The 7312-nt window shown below is 58.4% G+C and overlaps 2 long non-coding RNA genes across 2 annotated transcripts; both read right to left on the bottom strand.

Moving 5' to 3' along the window:
- Positions 1-7: 7 nt before the first annotated feature.
- Positions 8-6148, bottom strand: LOC126637596 (uncharacterized). Its single transcript, XR_007628360.1, has 3 exons — positions 6102-6148; positions 5028-5155; positions 8-236 (listed from the first exon to the last, which is right to left on the bottom strand). It is a non-coding gene; the product is annotated as an uncharacterized LOC126637596 (long non-coding RNA).
- LOC126637597 (uncharacterized) lies at positions 1553-3024 on the bottom strand. The gene is made up of 3 exons (XR_007628361.1): positions 2976-3024; positions 2331-2352; positions 1553-1630 (listed from the first exon to the last, which is right to left on the bottom strand). It is a non-coding gene; the product is annotated as an uncharacterized LOC126637597 (long non-coding RNA).
- Positions 6149-7312: the final 1164 nt, after the last annotated feature.

Here is a 7312-nt window from a genome sequence, read left to right as displayed (position 1 = left end):
TTCACCTTGAGGTGTGTGACCCGTGCCCAGACGAGGTTGGTGAGGGCCTCAGCCAGGGCCAGCCGTGCCCCCGCCCGGGGGTCCAGGATCCCTTTGATGGGCTGCTCCCCGATGGCCGTGGCGGCCCCGACGTCCCCGAAGTGGGACAGGGACACCACGGCCACGTCGGCCACCGGCGTGTGCAGGGGACCCACGCACTGCTGCTGGGCCACCAGACCGGTGACAGAGCGGTCAACCTGGGGACAGGGACAGTGGGGACATTGGGGACATCACTGGGGACATCCCTGGGGACATCATTGGGGACACCATTGGGGACACAGATATGGGAGATACAGGGACATTGGGGTCATTGGGGACATTGGGGACATCCCTGGGGTCATTGGGGTCATTGGGGACATTGGGGACATCCCTGGGGTCATTGGGGTCATTGGGGTCATTGGGGACATCATTGGGGACATTGGGGACATCATTGGGGACAGGGCTGGCACTGCTGCTGGGCCACCAGACCCGTCACTGAGCGGTCAACCTGCAGGGGACATCAGTGTCACCTTGGGGACATCATTGGGGACATCATTGGGGACATCATTGGGGTCATTGGGGACATCATTGGGGACATCATTGGGGACATCATTGGGGACATCATTGGGGACATCCCTGGGGACAGGGCTGGCACTGCTGCTGGGCCACCAGACCCGTGACAGAACGGTCCACCTGCAGGGGACATCAGTGTCACCTTGGGGACATCCCTGGGGTCATTGGGGACATCATTGGGGTCACTGGGGACAGGGCTGGCACTGCTGCTGGGCCACCAGACCAGTGACAGAACGGTCAACCTGCAGGGGACAGCGTTGGGGACATCCCTGGGGACATCATTGGGGACATCATTGGGGTCATTGGGGACAGGGCTGGCACTGCTGCTGGGCCACCAGACCCGTCACTGAGCGGTCAACCTGGGGACAGGGACATTGGGGACATCATTGGGGACATCATTGGGGACATCATTGGGGACAGGGCTGGCACTGCTGCTGGGCCACCAGACCCGTGACAGAACGGTCCACCTGCAGGGGACAGCGTTGGGGACATCCCTGGGGACATCATTGGGGACATCATTGGGGTCATTGGGGACATCCCTGATATGGGACAGGGACAGTGGGGACATCATTGGGGACATCATTGGGGTCATTGGGGACATCATTGGGGTCATTGGGGACATTGGGGACATCATTGGGGACAGGGCTGGCACTGCTGCTGGGCCACCAGCCCGGTGACAGAACGGTCAACCTGCAGGGGACATCAGTGTCACCTTGGGGACATCCCTGGGGACATCATTGGGGACATTGGGGACATCCCTGGGGACATTGGGGACATCATTGGGGACATTGGGGAAATCAATATGGGAGATACAGGGACATTGGGGTCATTGGGGACATCATTGGGGACAGGGCTGGCACTGCTGCTGGGCCACCAGACCAGTGACAGAGCGGTCCACCTGGGGACAGGGCTGGGGTCATTGGGGACATCATTGGGGACATCATTGGGGTCATTGGGGACATCATTGGGGTCATTGGGGACATTGGGGACAGGGCTGGCACTGCTGCTGGGCCACCAGACCCGTGACAGAACGGTCAACCTGCAGGGGACAGCGGTGTCACCTTGGGGACATCATTGGGGACATTGGGGACAGCATTGGGGTCATTGGGGACATCATTGGGGACATCACTGGGGACATTGGGGACATCGTTGGGGACATCATTGGGGTCATTGGGGACACAGGATATGGGAGATACAGGGACATTGGGGACATCATTGGGGACATCATTGGGGACATCATTGGGGTCATTGGGGTCATTGGGGACATCATTGGGGTTATTGGGGACATCCCTGGGGACAGGGCTGGCACTGCTGCTGGGCCACCAGACCCGTGACAGAGCGGTCCACCTGGGGACAGCTTTGGGGACATTGGGGACATCATTGGGGACATCATTGGGGTCATTGGGGACATCATTGGGGACATCACTGGGGACATCATTGGGGACATCAATATGGGAGATACAGGGACATTGGGGACATCATTGGGGACATTGGGGACAGGGCTGGCACTGCTGCTGGGCCACCAGACCCGTCACCGAGCGGTCAACCTGCAGGGGACAGCGTTGGGGACACCATTGGGGTCATTGGGGACATTGGGGACATTGGGGACATCATTGGGGACATCATTGGGGACATCATTGGGGACATCATTGGGGTCATTGGGGACATCATTGGGGACATCCCTGGGGACAGGGCTGGCACTGCTGCTGGGCCACCAGACCCGTCACTGAGCGGTCAACCTGCAGGGGACATCAGTGTCACCTTGGGGACATCATTGGGGACATCATTGGGGACATCCCTGGGGACATTGGGGACATCATTGGGGTCATCATTGGGGTCATCATTGGGGACATCATTGGGGACATCATTGGGGACATCATTGGGGTCATTGGGGACATCAATATGGGAGATATGGGAGATACAGGGTCATTGGGGACATCCCTGGGGACATCCCTGGGGACAGGGCTGGCACTGCTGCTGGGCCACCAGACCCGTCACTGAGCGGTCCACCTGCAGGGGACAGCGTTGGGGACAGCATTGGGGTCATTGGGGACATCCCTGGGGACATCATTGGGGACATCATTGGGGACATCATTGGGGACATTGGGGACAGGGCTGGCACTGCTGCTGGGCCACCAACCCGGCGACAGAGCGGTCAACCTGCAGGGGACATCATTGGGGACATCATTGGGGACATCATTGGGGACATCATTGGGGACATCATTGGGGTCATCATTGGGGACATTGGGGACATTGGGGACATTGGGGACATCATTGGGGTCATCATTGGGGACATCCCTGGGGACATCATTGGGGACATTGGGGACAAGGATATTGGGGATGTTGGGGACATTGGGGACATCATTGGGGACATCATTGGGGACATTGGGGACATCATTGGGGACATCATTGGGGTCATTGGGGACATTGGGGACATCATTGGGGACATTGGGGTCATTGGGGACACTGGGGACAGGGCTGGCACTGCTGCTGGGCCACCAGCCCGGTGACAGAGCGGTCCACCTGCAGGGGACATCATTGGGGACACTGGGGACATCATTGGGGACATCCCTGGGGATATTGGGGACACCATTGGGGACATGGATATTGGGGATATGGGGTCATTGGGGACACTGGGGACATCCCTGGGGTCATTGGGGTCATTGGGGACATCATTGGGGACATCATTGGGGACATCCCTGGGGACAGGGCTGGCACTGCTGCTGGGCCACCAGACCCGGTGACAGAGCGGTCCACCTGCAGGGGACATCAGTGTCACCTTGGGGACATCATTGGGGACATCATTGGGGACATCATTGAGGACATTGGGGACATCATTGGGGACATCATTGGGGACAGGGCTGGCACTGCTGCTGGGCCACCAGCCCGGTGACAGAGTGGTCCACCTGGGGACAGGGACAGTGGGGACATCATTGGGGACATTGGGGACATTGGGGACATCATTGGGGACAGGGCTGGCACTGCTGCTGGGCCACCAGGCCAGTGACAGAGCGGTCCACCTGCAGGGGACATCACTGGGGACATCATTGGGGTCATTGGGGACAGGGCTGGCACTGCTGCTGGGCCACCAGCCCGGTCACTGAGCGGTCAACCTGCAGGGGACATCATTGGGGACATCATTGGGGACATCATTGGGGACATCACTGGGGTCATTGGGGACATCATTGGGGTCATTGGGGACATCCCTGGGGACAGGGCTGGCACTGCTGCTGGGCCACCAGACCCGTCACTGAGTGGTCCACCTGCAGGGGACAGCGGTGTCACCTTGGGGACATCATTGGGGACATCATTGGGGACATCCCTGGGGACATCATTGGGGACATCACTGGGGACATCATTGGGGTCATTGGGGACATCATTGGGGACATCATTGGGGTCATCATTGGGGTCATTGGGGACATTGGGGACATCACTGGGGTCATTGGGGACATCCCTGGGGACATCATTGGGGACATGGGATATTGGGGATGTTGGGGACATTGGGGACATCATTGGGGACATCCCTGGGGACAGGGCTGGCACTGCTGCTGGGCCACCAGACCCGTCACTGAGCGGTCAACCTGGGGACAGCGTTGGGGACATTGGGGACAGCGTTGGGGACAGGGCTGGCACCTCAGGGACATTGGGGACATCATTGGGGACATCCCTGGGGACAAGGGGAACACCGGGGGGACCTGGGGGGTGACACTGAGGGGACACTGAGGGTGACACTGAGGGGACAATGAGGGGACACTGAGGGGACAATGAGGGGACAATGAGAGGACACCGAGGGGACAGTGAGGGGACAGTGAGGGGACAGGAAGGTGACACAGGTGACACAAATGACCCCCAGGTGACACAAATGACATCCAGGTGACCCAGGGGGGTGACAAATGACCCACCTTGTTGGGGAGGGACCTCTGGCTGGAGCGGGGTTGGGGTGGCACAGATGGGTTTGGGGTGACAGGGGTGGGACAGGGAGGTGACACAAATGACACAGGGGTGACACAGGTGACACAAATGACCCCCAGGTGACACAAATGACACTCAGGTGACACAGGGAGGTGACAAATGACCCACCTTGTTGGGGAGGGACCTCTTGGTGGAGCCACGAGGGAAGGTTTGAGGATGACACGGGTGGGGTTTGGGGTGACACAAATGACACAGGGGGGTGACAAATGACACAAATGACACCCCAGGTGACCCAGGGGTGACACAAATGACCCAGGGAGGTGACAAATGACCCGGGGGGGTGACAAGTGACCCACCTTGTTGGGGAGGGACCTCTTGGTGGAGCCACGAGGGAAGGTTTGAGGATGACACGGGTGGGGTTTGGGGTGACACAAATGACACAGGGGGGGTGACAAATGACACAGGGGTGACACAAATGACCCAGGAAGGTGACAAATGACCCGGGGGGGTGACAAATGACCCACCTTGTTGGTGAGGTACCTCTTGCTGGCCACGGCCGGCAGCCTCAGCACCCTCTCCAGCGCCTCCCGCACCGACAGCCCCGTGGGGAGGCTCAGGGCGCAGGGGGACGGGACTGGCTCAGGTGGAACTCCTGGGGAAATTTGGGGGTCAAGGGGTCCTAAAATTAAGGGGGTCCCTAAGAGTAGGAGGGGGTCCCAAAATTAGGAGAGGGTCCCAAAAATAGGGGGGTAAAAATTTGGGTCCCCAAAATGGGGGTCCCAATTAAGGGGTCCCCATTTTGGGGTTTTCCCTCCCCTTCATTTCCCTCCTCAATTGAAGGGGGTCCTTTGACCCTCCCCTCCTTGGGGGTCCCACCTCAGCCCCTCCCTCCCCTTTTTGGGGGTACCTTGACCCCTCCCCACACCCCCGAGGGTCCCACCCAGCCCCTCCCCATCCGTTGAGGTCCCTCCCCTCTTTAGGGGTCCCTTTGACCCAGGGGTCCCACCCAGCCCTCCCCCTCACCTTTGGGGGCTCATTTTGACCCCTCCCCACCCCTCAAGGGGTCCCTTTGGTCCCGGGGTCCCCCAGCCCCTCCCCTTTAGGGGTCCTTTGACCCCAGGGGTCCCCCAGCCCCTCCCCTCACCTTTGGGGGTCATTTTGACCCCTCCCCTTTAGGGGGTCCCTTTGACCTCGGGGTCCCCCAGCCCCTCCCCCTCACCTTTTGGGGGTCATTTTGACCCTCCCCACTCCCTCAAGGGGTCCTTTGGTCCCGGGGTCCCCCAGCCCCTCCCCCCTTTAGGGGTCCCGTTGACCCCAGGGGTCCCCCCAGCCCCTCCCCTCACCTTTTGGGGGTCATTTTGACCTCCTCCCCTCTTAGGGGTCCCTTTGACCCGGGGGTCCCCCCAGCCCCTCCCCACCCGGGGGTCCCACCCAGCCCCTCCCCTTTGGGGACCCTCCCCACCTTTGGGGGTTCCCTTGACCCCTCCCCTTCCTTGGGGGTCCTCTGACCCCGGGGTCCCACCCAGCCCCTCCCCCACCCTTGGGGTTCCCCCCAGCCCCTCCCCCCAGGAGTCCCCCCCCAGCCCCTCCCCCCTCACCTTTTGGGGCATCTTGCCCAGCACCCACTGGAGGTCGAGGTTGACGGCCGGAGCTCGTGGGAGCCCCCTCGTGGACCCCGGGGCACCGGGGCCGACAGGTCGTCCACCAGCACGATCTGGGGGGGAGGGGGGAAAAAAGGGGGTTAAACCACCCCAAAATGACCCCAAAACGACCCCAAAATCACCCCAAAGTGAGCACAAAAATGAGCCGAAAAAAACAACCCAAAATGACCCAAAAATGGCCCCAAAAGAACCCAAAGTGACCCCAAAATGACCCCAGGACCCCAAAAATGACCCCAGAATAAACAGCACAAACTGACCCAAAACGACCCCAAAACTGACCCCAAAAGAACCCAAAATGACCCCAAACTGACCATAAAAATGAGCCGAAAAAACAACCCAAAATGACCCAGAAATGACCCCAAAAGAACCCAAAGTGACCCCAAAGTGACCATAAAAATGTCCCTAAAAAACAACCCAAAATGATCCCAAAAGTACCCAAAGTGACCCCAAAAGAACCCAAACTGACCCCAAAACTTCCACCAGCACGATCTGGGGGGGGGGAAAAGGGGGTTAAACCACCCCAAAATGACCCAAAACGACCCCAAAATCACCCCAAACTGACCATAAAAATGAGCCTAAAAAAACAACCCAAAATGACCCCAAAATGACCCCAAATGACCCCAAAATGACCCCAAAATCAGCACAAAAATGAGCCTAAAAAAACAACCCAAAATGACCCCAAAAGAACCCAAAATGACCCCAAACTGACCATAAAATGAGCCTAAAAAAACAACCCAAAATAACCCAAAAGTGGCCCCAAAAGAACCCAAAATGACCCCAAAATAACCCCAAACTGACCCCAAACTGACCATAAAAATGAGCCTGAAAAACAACCCAAAATGACCCCAAAATGACCCAAAACGACCCCAAAATGGCCCAAAACAACCCCAAAAATGACCCCAAAATGACCCCAAACTGACCATACAAATGAGCCTAAAAAAACAACCCAAAATAACCCAAAAATGGCACCAAAATAGCCCAAAATGACCCCAAAAGAACCCAAAATGACCCCAAAACATCCACCAGCACGATCTGGGGGGGGAAAAGGGGGTTAAACCACCCCAAAATGACCCCAAAAATGATCCCAAAATCACCCCAAACTGACCATAGAAATGAGCCGAAAAAAACAACCCGAAATGACCCCAAAA

This window comes from Myiozetetes cayanensis, unplaced genomic scaffold, assembly GCF_022539395.1.
Source record: "Myiozetetes cayanensis isolate MyiCay16 unplaced genomic scaffold, myiCay2020 scf1508, whole genome shotgun sequence".
Classification (NCBI taxonomy): domain Eukaryota; kingdom Metazoa; phylum Chordata; class Aves; order Passeriformes; family Tyrannidae; genus Myiozetetes; species Myiozetetes cayanensis.
The sequence above is the reverse complement of the archived record's forward strand: the minus strand, read 5'-3'. Positions and strand labels throughout refer to the sequence as shown.